The sequence below is a fragment of the Felis catus genome, chromosome B3 (assembly GCF_018350175.1).
Source record: "Felis catus isolate Fca126 chromosome B3, F.catus_Fca126_mat1.0, whole genome shotgun sequence".
Taxonomy (NCBI): Eukaryota; Metazoa; Chordata; class Mammalia; order Carnivora; family Felidae; genus Felis; species Felis catus.
The window spans coordinates 21,981,801-22,007,557 of NC_058373.1; the positions used below are offsets into that span (position 1 = coordinate 21,981,801).

Consider the following 25,757-nt stretch of genomic DNA (forward strand, 5'->3'; position numbering starts at 1 on the left):
GCACTGGGTGTTACATGTAGGGGATGAATCACTGTATTCTACTCCTGAAATCATTATTGCACTATATGCTAACATAGGTGTAAATTAAAAAAAAATAAGATTAAAAAGGTCTCAGAATCTAATGTGTAGCATAGTTAATATAATTGATGACACTATAATGTATACTTAAAATTTGCTAAGAATGGAGAACTTAAATTTTCTCACTGAGAGAAAAAAAAAGATAAAGGGTAAATATGTGATATGGAGGATGTGTTAATTAAATTGAAAGGGAATCATTTCAGGGCACCTGGTGTCTCAGTTGGTTAGGCATCCAATTTTGGCTCAGGTCATGATCTCACAATTCGTGGGTTCGAGTTCTGCGTTGGACTCTGTGCTGACAGCTCAGAGCCTGGAGCCTGCTTCGGATTCTATGTCTCTGTCTCTCTCTGCCCCTCCCACACCCACACTCTGTCTCTCTCTCAAAAATAAATAAACGTTAAAAAAAGGGAATGATTTCACAATGTATACATATATGAAATCATGTACACTTAAAATATCTTATATTTATCAATTTATCTTATATTTATCAATTAGACCTTAATAAATCTTGAAAAAATAATCCGAGGCCATAAAGATTGTCTCCTATGCTATTTTATTTTTTCCTTCAAATTTTTACTTTAATTCTGGTTAGTTAACATATAATGTAATATTGTTTTCAGGAGTAAAATTTAGTGATTCATCACTTACATAAAACACCCAGTGCTCATCACTGCAAGTGTCCTCCTTAAACTCATCACCTGTTTAGCCCATTACCTACCCACCTTCCTCCATTAACCCTCAGTTTTTTCTCTATTGTAAAGAGTCTCTTATGGTTTGGTTCCCTCTCTTTTTATTTCCCTTCCCATATGTTCATCTGTTTTGTTTCTTAAATTCCCCATGTGAGTGAAATAATATGACATCTTTTTCTGCCTGACTTATTTTGCTTAGCATAATACATTCTAGCTCCATCCATGTCCTTGCAAATGACAAGATTTCATTATTTTTGATGCCTGAGTCATATTCCATTGTGTGTCTGTGCACGCGTGCACGCGTGTGTATGCCACATCTTCTTCATCCATTCATCAGTCAATGGACATTTGGGGTCTTGCCATAGTTTGGCTATCGTTGATAATACTGTTATAAACATTAGGGTATATACACACTTCAAATCTGTGTATTTGCATCCTTTGAGTATATACCTAGTAGTGCAATGGCTAGATCATAGGGTAGTTCTATTTTTAACTTTTTGAGGAACCTCCATACTGTTTCCTAGAGTGGCTGCATCAGTTTGCATTGCTACCAACAGTGCAAGGGGGTTTCCTCTTCTCTGCATCCTCACCAACACTTGTTGTTTCTTGTGCTGTTAATTTTAGCCATTCTAGCAGATGTGAAGTGGTACATCATCATGGTTTTGGTTTATAGTTCCATGATGATGAGTGATGTTGAGTATCTTTTTCATGTGTCTGTTAGCCATCTGGATATCTTCTTTGGAAAAATGTCTGATCATGTCTTCTGCCTATTTTTAACTGGATTATTTGTCTTTTGGGTGTTGATTTTTATAAGTTCTTTCTAGATTTTTGATACTAACCCATTATCAGATATGCCATTTGTAAATATCTTCTTCCATTCCATAGGCTGCCTTTTAGTTTTGTTGATTGTTTCCTTTGCTGTGCAGAAGCTTTTTATCTTGATGAAGTCTCAATAGTTCATTTTTGCTTTTATTTCCCTTGCTATGGCAACATGTCTAGTAAGAAGCTGATATGGCCAAGGTCAAGGAGGTTGCAGCCTGTGTTCTCCTCTAGGATTTTTATGGTTTCAGGTCTCACATTTAGGTCTTTAATATATTTTGAATTTATTTTTTCGTATGCTACAAGAAAGCGGTCTAGTTTCATTCTTTTGCACATTGCTGTCCAACACCATTTGTTGAAGAGACTGTATTTTTTATATTGGATTTTCTTTCCTGATCTGTCAAAGATTAGTTGACTGCATAGTTGTGGGTCCATTTCTGCATTTTCTATTTTGTTACATTGATCTATGATTTTGTGTTTGTGCCAGTACCATACTGTCTTGACAACATAGCTTGAAGTCTGGAATCATGATGTCTCCAGATTTGCTTTTCTTTTTCAGGATTGCTTTGGCCATTCAGGGTCTTTAGTGGTTCCATATAAATTTTAGGTTTCTTTGTTCTACTTCTGTAAAAAAATGCTGGAGGCATTTTGATAGGGATTGCATTGAAAGTATAGATTGTTTTGTGTAGTATAGACATTTTAACAATGTTTTTTCTTCCAAATCATGAGCATGAAATGTTTTTCCATTTTCTTGTGTCCTTTTCAATTTCTTTCATAAGTGTTCTGTAGTTTTCAATGTACAGATATTTTACCTCTTTGGTTAGGTTTATTCTCAGGTATCTTATTGGTTTTTGGAGGAATTCTAAGTGGGATCAATTCCTTGGTTTATTTTTCTGCTGCTTCATTATTGGGGTATAGAAATGGAACAGATACCTGCACATTGATTTTATATACTTTGATTTTGCTGAATTCATGTATTAATTATAGCAACTTTTTGGTGAAATCTTTTGCATTTTCTATATAGACTATCATGTCATCTGTGAACAGTGAAAGTGTGACCTCTTCCTTGCAAATTTGGATAGCTTTTATTTCTTTTAGTTGTCTTGTTGAGGCTAAGACTTTCTATACAATGTTAAGTAGTAATGGGCATCCCTGTTTTGTTCCTGACCACAGAGGAAAAGCTCTCAGTTTTTTCCCTTTGAGCATGATACTAGTTGTGGGTCTTTCATATACGGCCTTTATGATGTTGAGGTGCTTTCCTTCTATCCCTACTTTCTTGAGGGTTTTTATCCAGAATGGATGCTATATTTTGTCAAATGCTTTTTCTACATCTATTGAGGGGATCATATGGTTCGTATCCTTTCTTTTATTAATGTGGTGTATCACATTGATTGATTGGTGGGTATTGAACTACCCCCGCAACCCAGGATTAAATCCCACTTGATAGTGGTGAATAATTCATTTAATGTACTGCTGGACTCAATGTGCTAGTATTTTATTGAGAATTTTTGAATCCAAGTTCATCAGGGATATTGGCCTATAATTCTCCATTTCAGTGAGAGTATTTGTCTGGTTTTGGAATCAAGGTAATTTCTCTTTCTGCTGCTTCATTATTGGTGTATAGAAATGCAAGAGATTTCTGTACAATTGATTCTGTATCCTGTGACTTTACCGAATTAATTTATCAGTTCTAGTAGTTTTTGGTGGAGTCTTTTGGGGTTTCTATATATAATATCATGTTATAGTTATATAATATAGTGGAATATTATTCAGCCATAAAAATAATGAAATCTTGTCATTTGCAACAACATGGATGAAGCTAGAGAGTATAATGCTAAGTGAAACAAATCAGTCAGAGAAAGACAAATGCCATATGATTTTGCTCATATGTGGAATTTAAGAAACAAAACAAACAAGCAAAGTGGAAAAAAGAAAAAGAGAGACAAATAAAATAACAGGTTCTTAATTATAGAAAACAAACTGATGGTTACTATAGAGGAAGTGGGAAGGAGGATGGGTTAAATAGGTGAGGGGGATTAAGGAGTGCACTTGTGATGAGCAACTAGCAACTTGTGATTGTTGAATCACTATACTGTACACCTGAAACTAATATAACACTGTATGCTAACTAATTTGAATTTAAATAAAAACTTAAAAAATATAAAAATCAATTTGGAATGAACTGACATCTCAACAATATTGAGTCTTCTGTCCCAGGGACATGCTACTTCCCCCCTTTTATTTTCATCTTTAATTTCTCTAGGCAATTGTGTGTAGTTTTAGTGTATAGGCCTTACATACCTTTTTCATATTTATCCCTAAGTATTTCATATTTTTCAATGCTATGGAAAGTTGTTTTGAATTTCAATTTTCAACCATTCAGTGAAGATATACAGAAATAACTGACTTCTATATCCTGTATATTACAACACTGATGAGCTCGCTTATTAGTTCCAATAACTTTTCGTAAATGTCACTGGATCTTATATATAGGTCATTACGTCTTCTGTCAATAAAGACAGTTTACTCTTCCTTTTCAATTTAGGTGCTCTTTGATTATATTTTCTTGCTTGCCTACACCAGCTAGATCCCCAGAGAAATGCTGAATAATAATGGTGAAAGTAGGCATCCTTGTCTTGACATTAGGGGAAAGCATTATTTCACTAGTAACTATCATGGTAGCTGCATGTTCTCTGTTTTGTTTGTTTGTTTTTTATAAATGCTCTGTATCAAAGTTAGGAAGTACCCTTCTATTCCTAATTTTCTTAGAGTTTTTATTAGGAACGCATGTTGGATTTTGTCAAAGACTTTGAACCTATCAAGATGGTCAGATGGTTTCTGGGTTTTGGCTTGTTAATATGGTAAATTACATAGATTGATTTTTTAATGTTTAACTAGTTTTGCATCCATGGAATATAACCCATTTGGTCATAATGTTTTATCTTTTTTATATATTTCAGAATTCAAATTGCTAAAATTTTGTTTAGCATTTTCATGTTGATCTTAATGAGGAATATCTGCCTGTAGTCTTTGGTTTTGTATTAGGATAATGCTGGCCTCATAGAATGAATTGGAAAGTATATCTCCTCTTCAATTTTCTGAAGAGTTCATGTAGAATTGGTACAATCTCTTTTTTATATGCGTAGTAGAATTTACCAGCAAAGCAATCTATACCTGAATTTTCTTTGTGGGAAGGCTTTTTTTTATAATATAAATTTCTTTAATAGATACAGAGATAGCCGTGTGATTTATTTTTTCTTTCATTAGCTTTGGTAGTTTGCAACTTTTAAGGAATTTGCCAATTTTCATGTAAGTTGTAATTACTGGCATAGACTTGTCTATAATAGTCCCTTATAATTCTTTTAGTACTTGAATAACCTGTACTGAGGTCATTTCTCTCATTCTTTATATTAATTTGCATCTTCTTTTTTCCCCTAATTATTTGGCTAAAGGTTTATCAATTTTATTTATCTCAGAAAATCTGCCTTTGGCTTCATTAAGTTTCTCTATTGTTTTCTTGTGCTCTATTTCATTAACTTCTGTTCTGGTATTTATTATTTAACTTTTACTTACTTTGGGTATAATTAGCTCTTCTTTTTCCAGCTTTTAATGTGGAAATTGAGGTCATTAATTCAAGGCCTTTCTTCTTTTCTAATGGTGGTGGTTAGTGATATAAATTTCCACCAAAATACTGCTTGTTTCTTCAAATATTTCTTCCTGTCCTCCCCCTCCCCGCCCTCCCGCCCCAACACTAGTCTCTCTTTCAGGTACTACAATTACACATATTTTAGGCTGACAACACTTTTCACACAGCTCACTGATGCTTTCTAAGTTTCTTTAAGCCTATTTTCTCTGTTTCGTTTTGGATAATCTCTATTGCTCTGTCTTTATGTTCATAAGTCTTTCTTTTTCTCTGATATTCAATTTGCTGTTAAACCTATTGAGTTATTTTTCTTTTTAGATGTTGAAGTTTTTATTTCTAGAGGTTTTATTTGGGCCTTTAAAAATATCTTCTGTGTCCTTACTTAAAGTTTTGAACATATAGAATACAGTTATAATAACTTTTAATGTCTGTCTGATAATTATAACATCTCTGTCAGGTCCAGGTTGGTTTTGACTCAAATAATGTCTCCTCATTATGGGCCATACTTTCTCACTTCTTTGTATTCCTGGCAACTTTTGATTGGTTGCCAGACACTGTGAATTTTATAGTGTTTGGTGCTGGACAAGTTTATATTCCTATCCTATGACTACCACTGAGCTTTGTTCTGGAATGTAGTTACATTTCTTAGAAACAATTTGATCCTTATGGGTCTTGCTTTTAAGGTTTATTAGGTGTGATTAGAGCTGTTTTTATTCCCAGGCTAATTTTTCCCTATTACTGAGGCAAGACCCTTCTAGACTTTATACTCAGAGCTTTTCCAGTTTGGCTGGTGGATACAGGCACTTTTCTTGGCCCTGTGTCAGCAGTGGGCATGGTCTCCTCTAATCCTTCTAGGTGGCTCTCTTCCCAGCTGCATGTAGTTTTCTCACACACATGAACTGAGCAGCAGAGGCGAACCCTCTAAAAACTGCTAGAGGTCTCACTGTGCAGCACTCTCCTTTCTTGTACTCTAACCTCAAACTCTATCCTCCTTCACTCCCCAGACCCTCAGCTCTGTCTCCCTGTATTGGGGAGTCTTCTAAGCTCTGTGTGGGTTTCTTCTTCCAACACCACATCCTGGAAACACTCTCAAAGCAATCAGGGGGGCAGTCATAGGACCAACCTTGTTTGTTTCTCATCTTTTGGAGATCACTGTCCCTCACTGTTCAATGTTCAGTGTTTTGTTTCATATATGTTGTCCTTTATTCTTTTTTCAAGCATGAGAGTAAAGCTACTTCCTGATACTCCATCTGGTCTGGAAGCAGATGTTTCCTGGTGCTTTCTGTTTTAAAACATTCTATTCTAGAAGGCTTCTTACATATCCAGAAAATTACAATGGATCATTTACATGCATCACCCAGTTTTAATGAATAATCAATTCATGGCTAATCTTATTTCATTTCTAGTCCCACACATTCCTCCACCTCCCAAATATCACCTTGATATTTCATCCATCGATATTTCACTGTGTATATTTTTCTTAGCATAAGAAAATATGCTTAACCTCCCTGAAACTAACAATAATTCACTTAATATCATCAAATATCCAGTAAGTGTTAAAGTTTCCCATATTGTCCCATCATTTTTCTTTTTTTTTATAGTTTGCTTGAATTGACATTTAAGTAATGTGCATACATTGCAAATGGTTGATATGTCCTTTAAGCCTTTTTTTAATTTAATTTTTTTAGAGAGAGAGCAAGCAGGGGAGGGGACAGAGGAAGAGAGAGAGAGAGAGAGAGAGAGAGAGAGAGAGAGAGAGAGAGAATCCCAAGTAGGCTTCATGCTCAGTGCAGAGCCTGATGCGGGGCTTGACCCCATGACCCTGGAATCATGACCGGAGCTGAAATCAAGAGTTGGCCACTCAACTGACTGAGCCATCCAGGCACCTGTCCTTTAAGCCTTTTAAAATTTACAGCAAGAGTTGGCAAACTGTGGCCCATGGGCTGGATGCCTGCTCTTGTAAATAGTTTTATTAGAATACAGTTGTACCTATTGTCTGTGGTTGCTTTCATGCTCCAACAGTGGAGCTGAATAAAATGTGTGGCTCAAAAAAACCTAAAACATGTATTATACAGCAATTTACAGAAAAAGGAAACCAATCCTGATCTGTGGAATTACCTCCCCCTCCCTTATTTTCCTTGGAATTTATTTGTTGAAGAAACCTACAGCCCAGATTTATGTATTGCATACTTGTGTTTGCATAGAACAAGTTCTTCTGTCCTTTGTATTTGCATGATCAAATAGAGGTTTGATCAAATTCAGGTTTGATCCACTTTTAGCAGGACTTTCCTAAGTGGTATTGGTACTGCTGTTAAGAGGCACATAATGGCTGATAATTTCTCTTTGTGGTATTGTCAGCTATTGATAATCCCTGTCTAGTTTCAATAGAGATTACAAAATAGTGACATTATAATTCTATCAGCCCTTCTTTTTTTTTTTTTTTCAACTTTTTTTTTATTTACTTTTGGGACAGAGAGAGACAGAGCATGAACGGAGGAGGGGCAGAGAGAGAGGGAGACACAGAATCGGAAACAGGCTGCAGGCTCTGAGCTATCAGCCCAGAGCCTGACGCGGGGCTCGAACTCCCGGACCGCGAGATCGTGACCTGGCTGAAGTCGGACGCTTAACCGACTGCGCCACCCAGGCGCCCCCATCAGCCCTTCTTTTTAAGCTCAGATACTTTTATAAAGAGAACCTTTCCCTTATTAACTATTTAGTTACACAGTGATACTAAGTGGTGTAAGAAGGGCAGGACAAATGCTATTTTCCTTTATTATTACCCAGTGTTTCAAAATAATGAGTTGATTCCCTAGCATTTTCCAAAAATTATCAATGAGTTGTTTTTCAGTATCATTACAAATTCATATATGCAAACATATTTGATGTTTTTAAAACCATACGATTATTATACACATGGTCACTCATGCTTCAGTTATACCTCTGGCCATGGGAGCTTTTCCAAGGTGGCTCCTGTCTTTTTGATGAGACCAGGTCACATAGGACAGCTTCTCTACTTTCTGGTTACAACGTTCCAGGCTTAGATGACATCCTGCCCAGAACTGGAATTAGATTTTTCTCCAAGGATGCCTGACTCCTTTTATGAGAAATGATAAATGGCAGCCACAATTTGGACACTAGGTTGCTCACTGCTACTTAGTTGATTGTAAGACTGCAGTGAACAGTTCTAGGAAATATCTATTTTTAAAATAAAATGTATTTTATTCCTATTAGTAATTTTAATTCAAATTAAGTACTAAATAGACATGATGTCAGCATTATGGTGGAATAAGACATCCTGCATTTCTGTCCACTCCATGCCCCAACAATAATTTGCCATTCACGCATGGCCAAAAGTGCTTGTGTGGCAGCTGTGGGATCCAGCACCATACACCAAGAGACTCAGAAGTCTCACCTATCCATGTGTTGGGTAATAGGCATGCAGACCTCAGTCCCAGATGAGGACCTTGACCATAAACCTTTCTAGCCCCTCATGGCTACAGTTTGGGAGCCCATGGAAAACACTGTTTTAGACAGTCACCCATGGATGAGAAAGCTTTGTGGAAATCCTGGTTTCTAAAGGAGAAGTTCCAGCACAACATTGGAGCAAGAAAAAAATACATTGGAGAAGATTAGAGGAACGGTTTGACTTTACCTGCATCATCCCTTCCCCATGGCAGTACAGCTTAGTGCCAAGAAAAACCTTGGACCATGATTTCTCTCATGGGGGAGAGCCAGAATATGTGGGTAAGCACCAGCTTCTCCAGCTATATGGGATGCTGCCAAAGAGGCTAATTTCTCTCTTACCTGATCCAGATTATTGAGTCATGAGCTGCATGACTGGATGGTGGGAAGAGGCTGGGAGAGTGGCAGACAGGATTTTTGAGGGGCATTAAAAATATGTGGGTCCCACTAACTGCATCACGGACTCCATCTAGAAGTCTGCCCATGCGCCACTGGAAACAGCTTGCCCATGGATACCCCACCGGGCCAGTGGGCACCCCCAGCACTGGTGAAAGTGAGCTTTGGCAGATGGCTAGTGAGCACACAGAAAGTTGGCTCCAATCTGCAGGCCAGGAGGAGACCAGTTTGGAAACCAAAATTTGAGCTTTAGCACTCTGGGAAAGCAAAAAGGAGACTGTCAGCATGGCAGGATCGAAAGAAGTCATACAAGCCTAAGAATTCTGCCACAAGAGGGAGCAGGAAGCATGGAGCACCTGCATCCATAGAAGGCCTGAAAAAGCCTCAGAATACTTAGCAAGGCTCAGGAAAGGTTTTTCTTCCTGAAGGCAGTTAGTAAAGACTGGACGAGGTGACTGCTACTTCAAATGTGATGACAGTAATGCAAAACTTCAAGGAAAATGAAAAATCAAGGAAATACTACACCACTAAAGGATCACAATAATCTTCTAGTAACCAACCTCAAAGACATGGAGATCTTGCAATTATCTGATAAGAATGCAAAACAACTGTTTTAAGGAAACTCAGAAAGTACAAGACACACATAAAGACAATTTAAAAAAATCAGGGAAACAATATACAAAAAAATGGAAAGTTTAACAAAAAGATAGAAATCATAAGAAAGAATCAAATAGAAATCCTAGAGCTGAAGAATACAATGAATGAAATGAAAAATTCAATATGAAGTATCAATGGTAGATGAATCAAGCAGAAGAATCTGTACGATATGACAAAATTTTTGGAATAATTCAGTCAGAGGAGAACAAAGGAAGAAAGAATATACATGGTGAAGAAAGCCTACATGATCTATGGGACAACATAAAGAAAACAATTTGTAAATGATTGAAGTCTCAGAAGCATAACAGAAGGAAAAGGGGGAAGAAAATGTATTTAAATAAATAATGGCTGGAAATTTTCTAAATCTAGAGAGATTTAGATAGCCAATTTATGAAGTTCATAGGTCTCCAAACAAAATCAACTTGAAAAAGATTCTCTCCAAGACGTTATAATAAAACCATCAAAGATTGAAGAAGAAGAATTTTAAAAGAAGCAAGAGAAAAAAAAGTTTATAACTTACAAGTTTGTAACCCCCAAATGGACATCAATGGAATCAGCAGAAACCACACAAGCTGATGATATATTCAGAGTGCTGAAAGACAAAACTCCCAACAAAGAATACTTTACCTGGTAAAGTTACCTTTCAGAAATGAAGGAGAGATAAAGACTTTTCCAAAAAACAAAAGACAAGGGGGTTCATCACCAAAAGATATGTCTTACCAGAAATGCTGAAAGAAGTTCTTCAAGCTGAAATAAAAGGATTCTAATAAGTAACATGAAAACATATGAAAACATGCAGCACACTGGACAAAGTAGGCTTAGAGTCAGATTCAGAATACTCTAATGCTGTAATAAGGCAGAGTGGTAACTACTTAAACTCAAGTATAAAGGTTAAATGACAGGAGTATTAAAATAACTATAGCTACAATAATTTTCTAATGAATCCACAGTATAAGAAGAGACATCATGATATCAAAAACACAAAAAATAGAAGTAAAAGGGTAGACTTTTATATGATTAAGGTTAAGTTGTTATGAGCATAAAATAAACTGTTAACAAATGTGTTTTATGTAAGCCTTGTGGCAACCAAAACTAGAAATCAAAAAAACTACAATAAATTCATAAAACATAAACATAAGGGAATCAAAGCTTATCACTACATAATATCAATCTGCAAAGGAAGGCAACAAAAGAGGAAGAAAGGAAAAAGGAAGCTACAAAAGAGCCAGAGAATAATAAGATGGCATTAGCAAGTCCTTACCTATCAATAATTATTCTAAGTGTAAATGGATTAACTTCTCCAATCAAAAGGCACAGAGTGGTTGGATGGATAAAAATCAATACCCAACTATAAGCTGCCTATAAGAGATCTCTTTAGCTGCAGGGATACACATAGGCTATAAGTTAAGGTATAGAAAAAGATATTCCATGGAAGTGGAAACCAGAAGAGAATAGGGGTAGCTAAATGTGCATCAGTAAAAATAGACTTTAAGCCAAAAAGGTAACAAGAGACAAAGGTGGTCATTATATAATGGTAAGGAAGTCAATTAATCAAGAAGATATAACAGTAGTTAACACATATGCACCCAGCATTGGAGTCTCTGAATATATTAAACATATACTAAGAGATTAGAAGGGAGCAAAAACAACAATGTGGTAATTCAATATTGAAGTAGGGACTTCAATACCCCACTTTCAAAAATGGGTAGATCATCTAGACAGAAAATCAACAAAGAATGCTGGACATGAATTGTATTTTAGATCCAGTTGACGTAGCAATCACACACAGAATATCCCATCCAATAGCAGCAGAATACACATTCTACTCAAGCTCATATGAACATTCTCTAGGATAGGTCATATGATGGGTCACAAAACAAATGTTGATAAATTTAAGAAGATTAAAATAATACAAATTATCTTTTGTGATGACAGTGATATAAAACTAGAAATCAACAACAGAAGAGAAGCTGGAAAATTCATAAATATCTGGGAATCAAACAGCACACTCCTCAACAGCCACTGGGTTAAAGAAGAAACATAAGGGAAATAAAGAATCTTGAAACAAATGGAAATGGATATGCACCATATCAGAACCAATGGGATGAAACAGAAAGTCTTAACAGGAACTTTATAGTGATAAATGCCTACATTAATAAAAAAGAGATTTGAAATAAACAACCTAGCCTTATAATCCAAGGAACAAGAAAAAGGAGAACAAACTAAATCCAAGTTAATAGAAGGAAGAAAATTAAAATCAGAGTGGAAATAAATAAAATAGACATTAAAAAAATGATACAAAGAACAATGAAACTAAAAGCTGTTTTTTTTTGGAAAAGATAAACAAAATTGACAAAACGCTAGTTGGAATTACCAAGAAAAAAAAAAAACAGGAGAACTCAACTAAATAGTATCAGATATGAAAGAGAAGACATTGCAACTGATTGATACCACATAAATACAAAGAATCATATGAGATCATATAATTAGTTATATGCCAACAAATTGGATAACATATAAAAAAAGTGGATGAATTGCTAGAGACATAAAACCTGCCAAGACTAAATCATGATGAAATAGAAAATCTGAACAGATCAATAATGAATAAGGGGATTGGTCAGTAATCAAGAATTTTGCAACAGAGAAAAGCCCAGGACCAGATTGCTTCACCTGTGAATTCTATCAGACATTTAAAGAAAAATTAACACCAATCTTTTGAAAACTTCCAAAAATTTGAAGAGGAAACACTCCCAACTTCACTTTATGAGGCCAGAATTACTCGGATATAAAATTCAGATAAGGACACTGCAAGAAAACTACAGGTCAACATTTCTGATAAATAGAGACGCAACGATTTTCAACAAAGTATTAGTAAACTAAATTCAACAGTTCATTAAAAGGATCATACAACATGATGTGGGATTTATCTCTGAGATGCAAAGACTGCTCAACATATGCAAATCAATAAATGTCATATATTGCATTAATAGCATGAAAGATAAAATCATACGATAAACTCAATAGAGGAAGAAAAACACTTACAAAATATCACATCCTCTCATGGTAAAAACTTCCAAGAAATTGTGTATAGAAAGAACATATCTCAACATAATAAAGGTCATATATGACACACCCCATTGCTAATATTATACACAACAGTGAAAGGTTAAAAACTCTCCTAAGATCAGAAACAAGGCAAGGTTGTCCATTCTCACCACTTCTATTCAGCAAAGTGCTGGAAGTCTTAAAATAATCATGCAAGAAAAAGGAATAAAAGGTATCTGAATCTTAGAGGAAAAGGTATCATTACTTGCAGATGATATGATCATATATATAAAAAAATCCAAGATACCACCAAAAGATTGTTAGAACTAATCAAAAATTTCAGAAAAGTTGTAGGATACAAAATCAATATATAAAAATAAATCGTGTTTCTATACAGTAATAATGAAATACCTGAAAATCCCATTTACAATAGCATCAAAAACAATAAATTACTTAGGAATAAATTTAACCAAGGAGATGAAAGATCTGTACACTGAAAACTATAAGACTTTGATGAAAGAAATTGAAGAAGACACAAATAAATGGAAAGATACCCTATGTTCATGGGTGGGAATAATTTACCCAAAGCCATCTATATATTCAATGAAATCCCTATCAAAATTCCAATGGCATACTTTTATAAAACTAGAAAAAAATTCTAACATTTGTATGGAACCACAGAAGACCCTAAAGAGCCAAAGCAATCCCAAGAAAGAACACAGTTGGATGCATCACATTTCCTGATTTCAAACTATATTACAAAGCTATAGTAATCAAAACAACATGGTACTGACATAAAAGTAGACACACAGATCAATGGAAAAGTATTGAGAGCCCAGAAATAAAGCCTCACAACTATTATTAGACAAAGAAGCCAAGAATACTCAATGAGGAAAGGATAGTCTCTTCAATAAATGGTGTTGGGAAAACTGGATAACTACATGCAGAAGAATAGTATTGGACCCCTATCTTATAACACTTACAAATTTAATTTCATGTAAGTCAAAGACTTGAAACCACAAAAATGCTAGAAGGAAACATAGGGAAAAAGTTCCTTGACACTGGTCTTGATACATTTTTTTTTGGCACCAAAAGTAAAGCAACAAAAGTAAAAATTAATAAGTGGGACTACATGAAACTAAAAAGCTTCTGCCCAGCAAAAGAAACAATCAACAAAATGAAAAGACAACCTAAGGAGTAGGAGAATATATTTGTAAATCATGTATCTGATAAATATTTAATATCTAAAAAAAATAAAAATATAAAGAACTCTTACAACTCAATAGCAAAACAAAACAAAGAAAAAGCAAAACAAAACCAAAACACAAAACCCAAAAACCAAACCAAATCCAACCTAATCAAACTAAACCAAAACATCTGATTTCCAAAGATGTCATGCAAATGGCTAACAGGTACATGAAAAGGTTTTCAAAATCACTGATCATCAAGGAAATACAAATCAAAACTACAATGAGGTATTACCTCACACCTGTGAGTAAGGCTATCATCAACAAGACCAGAGATAAAAAGTGTTGGTGAAGATGTGGAGAAAAGGGAATCCTTGTGCACTGTTGGTGAAATGTAAATTGGTCCAGCAACTGTAGTAAATAGTATAGAGTTTCATCAAAAATTACAACTAGGAGGTGCCTGGGTGGCTCAGTCAGTTGAGCATCAGACTCTCGGTTTTGACTCAGGTCATGATCTCATGGTCTTGAGATCAAGCCCTGCATCAGGCTCTGTGCTGACAGTGCGGAGCCTGCTTGGGATTCTCTTCCACTCCTTTCTTTTTCTCTCTCTGCCTTGTCTAGTACCTCGCACATGGCAGTGCTTAATAAATACTTATTAAAGAAATGATTGCAGGTACTGCTAAATAGTAAGATGTTTCTATTAAAACATGACTCTCACTATGCTTTGGTTGACTGTTTATAAGAAGAGTATGTGGTACTTCAGAGTGGGGACTACTCTTTATGTTCACAGCCCTCTTCTGAGGTGTGGGTGCCTAGAGGGAACCAGAAAACTAGTTTTGAGTAAGTGAATGAATGACTGAGGAGCAAACATCCCAATCAGTGTGCAGACCACCCCTCAGCTTTTGAAACAGTACAGCACAGCTGATTAAGTGGGCTTTTAATAATGAGAAATGGCCACCCCAATCCTGTTCTTGATCCATGTCTCAGAGGCAACCAGGGGCAGTCTATGAGACTGATTCCCTACAGCATGCTTGACCATGGCAGAGTTTGAAGGAACCAGCTCACTTGGAGGCTGATCCCATGACTCACTCACCCAACTGTTCAGGCACAGATGGCATTTCATGCCATTTGCCCATTTTCTCTTGCCTGAAAGGTGGTAGAAATCTCCTTACTGGTTTAGAGACATGAACACTAATGTCACCAGTTGCTACCATAAGGAATGTGGCTAATTAATGATCCCCTTTCCCTCTGACCCTCATGCTCATGCTTTTTGGTAGGCACCCTATTTCAGGCAGACACTGCAAACAATTAGGATTCAGAAATGGGATACAACCTATTTTGCACTCTAGTCTCATAATGTTTCCTGTGACCTCCCTGCTTTTCTTCAAGGCTTCTCACTGCTTAAAAGGTAACTTGTCTGCACTGAACACCAGGCCCTTTGAGATGTGTTCACCCATGCAGCCTCATCTTATTATCTCTTGCCATTTCCCCCTTCAGTTATAGTCTGTGACACAGCAGTACTGAGCTCCTTCTGTTTCTCATTTCTATGCTTCCATATGTTTGCAAATGCTGTTCCTTCTGACTGGAATATGCAACATTCCAGCCTTACATGCATACACACACACACACACACACACACACACACACACACACACACACAAATACTTTCCGCGTCGAAAATTCCAGTTCCACCTGTGAGCCTCAGCAACCTTTGGTATCATCTTAGACCACCCTAAGCATGCCTGGGTTCTCCTCTCAGACCCCTCATTTTGGCCAGATACCTGACTGTGATAGCATGGGTTCTTTAGTACTTGAGGGCAGGGCCCTTTGTTCTCCAACATCCAGATCAGAGGCCCTGAATATGTGATTGCAGACTGACCACATCCTTTTTTATGCTTAAGTGGGAGTTCTTAATATGTAGCAGCCTCCCCTTTCTTGCCTAATCAAAAAAAATTTTAATTGATTTTGGTTTGCACAGATACTTTTTATCTTATTTGATTCTAATGCTGAGCCACAATATTAGAGGATCTTCTATCAGAGGATGTTGTTCTCTTGACCCTCCCCTCTTCAACACAACTAATTTTAGTGCACATTACTGACTGCACTGGGCTGAGGACCCTGTAGGAATATGCTTATCAGAGAGGCAAGGTGGAAGAATGCAGAAAGGTAGAGGCATGGGAAAGACTATGTGGAGACACCCATTAAGAAAGACTACCAGGGATGTGGTTGGCTTTCCAGAGGGCAAACATTTAATTTCAAGTAGCCGAGATGAAATAGCCTCTTGAGTGAAGCCAATGAAATGGGCCAATGGTGGTACTTGGGGTTACAATCTACCCTAGGGGAAAGGAAATGAGAGAAATAAGATCTACTTAACTGATTAGCATCCCAAAAGGAAACTCCACACACATGGTTGGATTGGATCTGTTTGTTTTCAAGAGTATTTAAATCCACTCACCTATCTAAAGAGAGAATGTGTCTTCCTAAATGGGCCAAGCCAGAGGAGGCATCTTGGAAGTCTGATCCTGAACGGGATTTTTTATTTTTGGCTATATTATTTCAAATATGTCTAGTCCAATGGTAGAGATGTCCCCAGTGGAACAGGACAGTAGGGAGAGCAGCAAGTGTTTTCATGACAGCATTTCTAGACTCACTGGTATGAGCCCATCAGACCTTCTTCTCTAACTTCTGCTTAGGATTTACAGTCACTAGGCCCACTTTTTCATTCCTGCCAAGGCTGATCCCCCTCAAGCTCTCTAATCATGCAAACCTGAAAAAGTTACAGCGTGAATTCTGGTAAATCAGATGGCATGTGCTCAAGAGTGGACTTCAGATTTAGCTTGACTTCAGAGAAAGAATGCTCTGGTTACATATACCTGGGATATCTGGCCTTGAAACATTTTTATTTCTCATTTTAACTAAAAGAGTGACCATTCTGGAGCCTACCTCAGTTTCCCGTGTGTTTAAGTCCTGGGTCAGTGATGGCAATTGGACAGTCTCCAGGTGGAGGCCCCTTTGGCTCCTCTGGCCTCTGATCTACCACTTCTGATTTCATCTCACCCACTCTGTTGAATGCTCTACAGGCAACCATGTGGGTTTGTTGTGGATGGATCCCATGACCCACTGATGGGCTAATGTGAAATTTTACTAAATGCATTCTTCTCTCAGTTGCCTCCATCCCCTCCCCCATTTTTGGGTGCACTCTTTGGGGCATTATTGTAATTATTCAAGTCAGAAGCTGATGTCCCCAACTGTGGGAAAATTTTCAAAGGCCAAATGTGAGTGTTAATGGAATAGCCTGTCAATATGACTGGTTTTTGGAGCTACCTGTCTGTGCAAGCTGGACCAAGCAAGCAAGCCACATGCAAAATTCCAGACCATATATACTTCAAATCTAATGGGCCCAGGATTGCAAAAGAGGGTTATATTTATCCATAAACAACTCTAAATACTTTAGTTCCCAAATTATCAACTCAATTGGTAAATATACGTGCATCTTAAAATATGTGGACAACCTCCATATATATATTTTGGAGAATACAATTCAACTTAGTTGCCATTATTTTCCTTAACTTTGCAATTTCCACCAGGATTCTGAAAGATTATACTAGGGACATATGAGGTGTTAATTTCCAGTTAATATTCTTCCTAAATGCAACTTGGCTGTTTGAGGAGTTTTTTCTATGGGTAGCAACAGAAGTGAGGCCTGGGTACACTGAAAGAATACCTGAGTAGAGCTGCAAGGCTTAAAATTCACAGTTATTATAAAAGTGTGAAAGTTGCTTTGTCTTTAAAAGGGAACTGACACTTCATAAACTCATGTGTTTGACTTCTCACTCAAAAATCTTTTTAACTAGCTTTTAAGATATTTAAAGTGGCCAGACAGTGTTTGGCACCTGATTAGTTAGCTATTAGTTCTATTTTTTAAATAGCTTTTGTGGTCTATTAAAGTAGTATTTTATTTGAAAAGCTAACTAGCTACATCATAAAACCCTTACTAAAACACCCTTCAGTGATTAAACTCTTTTGAGTGCACATAACAATACAAAGTACTAGAAGGACAGTGGGCATGAAGATGAATGATAGGTGACCCGGCTTTGCAGAAAGAACCTGGCATTGAGTTATACAATTGGGTTCAAATGCTGGTTGTGCTGTGTTCTGGATGTATAATTTCAGGAAGTTTTCTTGGCTTCAGTTTTCTTGAGTATAAAATTAGAAATCTTTTTCTAATTCGTTGTGTGGATTAAATGAGACATCACATTTAAAGAGCCTTGTGTCTGGCATATAACAATGAAACGTAAATGCTAACTACATTGTCAGTGTTATTGTCTTTGATTTTAAGAACTTTTAATCTAATGAGAAAATAAGTATGTGATTAATTATAAAATAAGACAAAACCAAATAAGTATTGCAATAGAAGTCTACAAATGTTTGAGGACTGGCAAGGAATGCCCAATTAATTCCAACTCTTCCTAGAAATTTCTTCCTCCAGATAGCCACATGGTTATTCTCTTATGTCAAAGTCTTTGCTCAGATCTCATTTTTTATTTGTGATGCCTTCTCTGACAACCCTAATTAAAAATTGTACCTACATCTACACTCCCTACCTCCTCCTCTTGATATAGTTTTCTCCATGGCACTAACCACTAAAATACTATATAACTTATTTATGCTACTTACTGTCTGTCTCCATGAGGATGACGATTTTTGTCTGGATGCTCATTGCTGTATGCCCAGCAGCCAGATCGTCCTGGGGGACTGGCAGGTACTGGGTGTTAGGGGAACACAGTGAGCAAAACGTGCTTTGGTTCCTGATGTCATGGCACTCATACACCAACTTGGAAGAGAAGCAGAATCTCAACAGTGAGCCAGAGTGTGTATAGAGCGAGTGGGCAGCACAGGAGCACAGGAACTGAGCTGAAGCTGAAGCACAGAGGTGGATGGTGTTTCTGGGGAAAAGGGTGGTGAAAAACTGCACCAGAGATGAGACAGAAGGGATGGAATAGGGAAAAGGCTGAAAGGAATTGAGTTCCATGTGGGGGAGTTTATTCTATAGGTAATAGGGGATATCAAAGGATTTGGGGAAACGGAATCATTCAACCTGAACTTATTTCAGAAGGACCAGTTTGCCAATGCTCAAAAGGTGACTATGTAGGAACCAGACAGCCAGATATGGATGCACTTTCACCTGGAGGCAGATCAGGGTGCATTCTCTGTCCTTCTCTCTCTGTATTCTGCTGTCCCTCTCCTGTCTTTTTTGTTGCCAGGGACTTGATCAACCTATGCTATTCTTTCTTCTCACTGGCTGTCCTCTGCTCTATTGTGATTCTCATCACTGTATGTGTGTTTTAAACTTTTTTATTTTGAAATAAATTAATTAAAAACACTCACAAGAAGTTTAAAAAATAGTACAGAGAGGGCCCATGGAACTTTTCACTCAGCTTCTGCTATCACTGTGAGGTTTTTACCCTTCAAAAGATCACAAGGAAAATATTTTATTCTTTGAAACACTAGCTTTGAGAAAAATCTTGACCCAAACAACTCTGAAAGAATCCAACATACATATGTAACCATAGTCTTTCCAATGGTAAAGACAGCAGACAGGTTCCATCCTGGGTGAGCCACAGGAAGGACATGGAACCCCATTTCTCCTGCTGAGAGCAGCAGGACACCAGGACAGACTGCAAGGAGCAGTGGCTGGGGACTCAGAGGTATATGTGAGACTTCCTCAGGCAGACTGAGGAAGAAGCAATAGCTCAAAGTACTCCAGAACTGGTGGTGAGTTGAAGTCTCCCCAGTAAGAACCCACTGCAGCCTCAAACTCAGAAATGGGCATTAGCTCCAGGCAAGGCCATCTAGTTCTGGCCCCCAAAACAGAAAAGGGATCTCTAATGTTCACAGAGTGTGTAGAAACCCTTAATTTATCTTTTTAAAAAAATTTCTCAGTTCTCTAGTGCTACAGACCTCAAGCAATTTTGTGGCAGCAATGGAGGATGGCAGGAAAAAAACCCAGGGAGGCAGAGAAATCCTTCTTAATCACATGAGTTTCAGTCCCCAGAGGTGAACCCCACAGCTTTCTTCTCTTTCTGGATTCTTGTTGCTTAGCTCAGATATAAGCACAGTCGAATCAAGTGTGTAGAAATGTGGGGGTAAACAAAGCTCCAGCTTGCTAGAAGACTGGAAGAGTAGAGTCCCAGGGATCCAGAATTATTGAAGAGATTACAATGAGGCAGGAATTTGGGAAAACAACCCCTTAAAGTTGCTCCTGAATGCTTGGGTTTAACCCTGAGCTGTACATGTATGGATCTGACTATAAATAGATTCCAGAGTCTTTGAGTAGTGAAATATGGGACAGACTCCTGCCTAGGATGCAGACTGGCCACTGGTCAACTAAAGTTGACCTTGGAGTTACAATTCACCGAAGTCTTGGGGAACCTGGAACTTCTGATCTGAACTCAACTGGGGCAATTGTCTTCTAAAACAAAAATAACATGTACCATAAGTTCAAACAACAGCCACAGTCTCAAAACATAATCTTCATAATGTCAATCCAAATTTACTCATATACAAAAACAAAACAAAACAAAACAAAAACCAGAGACATCTCAATAGCAATACTGAAATGAAATTGTTATTGGAATTATTTGACAAGGACTACAGAGCGGTTATTGTACATGTTTTACAACAGGAGAAAAAATACAGAGTCTCAGCAAATAAATGGAAGATATAAAGAAGAATCAAGTGGAAATGTTAGAAATAAAATTTGGGGGCATCTGAGTGGCTCAGTCGGTTAAGTGTCCGACTTCAGCTCAGGTCATGATCTGACAGTTGCATGAGTTTGGGCCCTGCATCAGGCTCTGTGCTGACAGCTCGGAGCCTGGAACCTGCTTCGGATTCTGTGTCTCCTTCTCTCTCTCTGTCCCTCCCCTGTGTTCTCTCTCTCTCTCTCTCTCTCTCTCTCTCTCTCTCTCTCTCTCTCTCCCTCCCTCAAAAATAAATAAACAAACATTAAAAAAAGAAATAAAAAAAAGTTTCAACAACCCAAATAAAATAATTCATTGGATGGGTTCAATAACAGAATAGAGATGACAAAGGAAATAGTAAATATATAAACAGAGCAACAGAAATAATCTAATTGGAACAATAGATATAAGATTGAGAAAGAAAGTGAATAGAACTGCAGTGAATTGAGAATGGTAGTAAATTCTAAGACTCATATCAGCTGAGTCTCAGGAGAAGAGAAAAACGTGGATTAGAAAAATCTTTAAATAGGGGCACCTGGGTGGCTCAGTCGGTTGGGCGTCTGACTTCGGCTCAGGTCATGATCTCACAGCCCCTGAGTTCGAGCCCCGCATCAGGCTCGGTGCTGACAGCTCAGAGCCTGGAGCCTGTTTCAGATTCTGTGTCTCCCTCTCTCTCTGACCCTCCCCCATTCATGCTGTGTCTCTCTCTGTCTCAAAAATAAAAATAAAACATTTTAAAAAATTTAAAAAAAAGAAAAATCTTTAAATAATGGCTGACAGCCTGGTTTAGTATTAGAAGGCAATCAGTATAATCTATTTTATTAGCAGTTTAAAGAAGGAAAAAACACTGGATCATATCAATTGTGTAGAAAATGCATTTGAAAAAGTTAACATGTATTCACGATAAAACTCTCAGCAACCTATGAACAGAAAAGACTTTCCTCCACCTTATGAAGAACTATCTACAAGAACATACAGCTATTTTACATAATGATGAAAGACTGATGGGGGACTGCTCCCCCCGCCTAAGATCAAGAACAAGGCAAGGATGCTCTCTTTCACCATTACCATTCAACCTTTTCCTGTAAGTCCCAGCCAATGCACTAATTCAAGAAAAATAAACAAAAGGCATACATATTTGAAAGGAATAAATAAAACTCCCCCTATTTAGAGATAACATGACTGCCTATGTAGAAAATCCAAAGGAATATACACATGCATGCACACACACACACACACAGACACACACACCCATGCATGAGGGTGTACACATACACATATACCCTAGAACAAATAATTGAATTTACTAAGATTGTAGGATACAAGGGCAACACACAAAAATCAGTTATATTTTTTGATACTAGCAATGAACAATTAGAAACTGAAATTTAAAAAAAAATACCATTTACAGTACCTCAAAAAAAGGCCTATATATAAATCTAACAAACACATATAAGATTTATATGCTAAAAATTACAAAATGTGGATGAAAGAAAACAAAGAAGTCCTACATAAATGTAAAGTATGGCTATGCTGACTTCATAGAGTGTAAGGCAAAACATAGGATTGATTTACAGATTTAACATAATTCCAATCAAAATCCCAGCAGGAAATTTTATAAACAGACATAAGCTAATGCTCATATTTATATGGAAAGGCAAAGGTAATAGAATAGTTGAAATGCTTTTGAAAAAGAAAAATAAGGTTGGAAGAATCATGCTGATTTTAAGACTCACCACAAAGCTATACTAATCAAGATGGCAAAGTACGGGCAGAAGAATAGACATGTTGATCAATGGAACACAATCAGCATCAAGAAATAGCTTCCCACAGATACATTTAGTTGGTTTTTGACAAATGCACCAAGGCAATTCAACAGAGGAGGAAGGATAAGCATTTCAACAAATGGTGTTGAAACAAATGGACTTCCATATGTATACAAATGAACTCTCGCCCAAATCTCACGTCATACAAAAATCCTCTCAAAATCAGTTGGAGACCTAAAGTATAAAACTTTTATAAATTTTTAAAAATGTTTATTTATTTTTAGAGAAAGAGAGAGGGAGAGAGACAGAGCACGAGCAGAGGAGGGGCAGAGAGAGAGGGAGACACAGAATGGGAAGCAGGCTCCAGGCTCTGAGCTGTCAGCACCGAGCCTGACGCGGGGCTTGAACCCATAGACTGAGAGATGATGACCTGAGCCAAAGTCGGATTCTTAACAGACTGAGCCACTCAGGTGCCCATAAAGTATAAAACTTTTAAGAAACCATCTAGGAGAAAATCTTCATTATTGTCATGCAAAGGCTCTTAGACATGTCACCTGAAATGTCACCTATGCAAGAAAAAAATAAATTGGACTTCATCAAGATTAAAAACTTTTGCTCTGCAAAGGAAACTGGCAAGAGGATAAAAATTCAAGCACAGACTGGAGGAGAATATTTGCAAATCTCATCTCTGACAAAGGATGATATTCACGGAATATATACAGAACTCTCAAAATTCCACTGTAAGAAGTCAAATAACTCCATTTAGAAATAGTCCAAAGAACTGAATGAACACTTCAAAGAGAAGATACAGACAGAAAATAATAACAAAAAACTGAACATCATTGGTAAGTGGGGGAATGAAAACTAAAGTGATAGGGAAATATCCATACACACGTAGGAGAATCATGAAAATAATGATAATGAAAAAAGAAATACCATTGCTGGTGGAAATGCAAAATGGTTCAGCACTCTGGAAAACAGTTTGGCAAGTTCTTTGAAATCTAAACATACAGTTACCATATGAACCAGCAAACCCCACATCTCTGTGTTCACCCTGGAAAAATTTCAACTATGTTCACAAAAACCCCGGTTCTCAGATGTTTATAGCAGCTCTAGTCATAACTGCCCCAAATGGGAAGCAGCTGAAGTGCCCTTGCACAGGTGACTGGAAAGCAAACTGTGGTTCATTTCTAGAATGGGTAGCACTTAGCAATAGAGAGGGACAAACTCTACACACAACTTGGATGAATCTCAAAATAATTATGCTGAGTGAACAGAAGCCAGTTTCAAAAGATTAGGTTTTATGTGATGCCATTTCTATGGCACTCTTAAAAGAGACAAAGCTAACATGACAGGAAACAGAGCAGTGGCTGCCAGTGAATAGGGTGGGAGAGGGCATGGCCATCAAACAGAGCAGAAGGGTAGACTGGGGGTGGGGAATGAGGTGATTCTCTCATCTGAGAGTGGTAATAGTAACATAAATCTATGCATGTTGGGGCACCTGGGTGGCTCAGTTGGTTAAGTTTCTGACTCTTGATTTCAGCTCAGGTCATGATATTACATTTTGTGGGTTTGGGCCCCGCATTGTTCTCTGCACTGACAGTGCAGAGCCTGCTTGGGGTTTCTCTTTCTCCCTCTCTCTCTGTCCCTCCCTCAGTCTGTTTCTGTCTCTCTCTCAAAGTAAATAAATTAAAAAAAAAATCTATGCATATGTTAAAATTCTTAGAATTGCACCCCAAAAGGTCAATTTTTCAGTATTTTCATTTAAAAGATAAAATTAAGGAAGAAAAAAGCTGACAATTCTCATTTTCTATTTAAAGCTGTCTAGATATTAAGCACAATGTCAGTGCCAGTTACCGAGGCTGCAATGACAAAGGGGATCTTCTTCCACTGTTTTTGTTTGTTTTTTTTTTCTTCAACTGTTTTTTGAGCCTCTGCTACACACAGGTCACTCCACTAAGCATTTGACATCACAGCTTCTAATGCGTGTAATCACCCCGGAAGGTGGGTTAGGCTCAATATACAGAAAAAACTGAGGTTAAGGGAAGAAAATAATCTGCCCTATGTGTCACAGGCAGTAAGTGGCTGGATCTGGATTTGGCCCCAGCTCTCGCTGCCAACCTCATTCTGAACCTGCCTCTTTGCACTGCTGCTTACTTCAGAGCAACGGAAATGCAGGGAGAGGATGTGACTACTGGGAGGTGAAAATCACACTTTGATGTATGTATGTCATAAATGTTCAGTAAGCATATTTTATTCTGAACCCTGAGTTTGTCTGACATTCTGGGAGCTTCAGGGAAAGTTAAAAATTGCACTGTTGCTGCTTCCCTATTGCCATTTTCTCAGAACCCTTGAAGAGCTGGCTTTTAATTTTCACCAGGATTGAGTGGTAACCTCCACCATTCCCACAAATGTAGAGTAATCCACATCATTTCCTAAGTGAATTAAGGGATGACAGTGATTTATGATACTTAACCAAGTCTTAGCTAATTCCGTAAACAGTGGCTTATACATTTGAAGCCAAGGGTAATCATTTAAAAATTCTCTCACGCATTTGTTTGTTCTGAGAAATTGTAATAGGCTCTTCCCACCTTTTACCCCACCAAACACACACACACACACACACACACACACACACACACACACCACAAAGATTTTCAAAATACACAAAGTAAATCCATTTTAGAGGCTGAGACAGAAATTGCACATTTTTCATGTAACAAATGATATCTACATGTATGGCTTGATGATGAATTCTGCCTTCTTGCGTATGAATTATTACCACCTATTTTACTGGCTGCTAGGTGGTTTTTCTTCATCAAAAACTTTGGCCTAAAGTATTTTTGTCTCAGTGAAGATAGAGATGAGAAATGTTCAGGTCTTAGGGTGCCTGTGTGGCTCCGTTGGTTAGGCAACCAACTTCGGCTCAGGTCATGATCTCACAGTTTGTGAGTTTGAGCCCTGCATTGGGCTCTGTGCTGACAGCTCAGAGCCTGGAGCCTACTTCAGATTCTGTGTCTTCCCCTCTCTCTCCCCTTCCCCTGCTCATGCTCTGTGTCTCTCTGTCTCTCAATAATAAATAAATGTAAACAATTTTTTAAAAAAGAAATGCTCAGGTCTCCAATAAAATGTTTTCTTGAATGTTCTATTATTTCTGCTCTATGGAATATAGTTCCTTTAAAAAAAGTGATTTCTGATACATTGACTTAATATCTTTAAGCTTTAATGCAAAGCAAAGCCGAATAATGCCTTTTGCACTATTACTGTAGAATTGA

The 25,757-nt window shown here is 37.4% G+C and overlaps 1 protein-coding gene across 1 annotated transcript in view; it reads right to left on the reverse strand.

The window, feature by feature from the left end:
* OTUD7A (OTU deubiquitinase 7A) overlaps positions 1-25,757 on the reverse strand; it is a 371,485-nt gene that overhangs the window by 125,595 nt on the left and 220,133 nt on the right. The gene's annotated exons all lie outside the window — the stretch shown is intronic.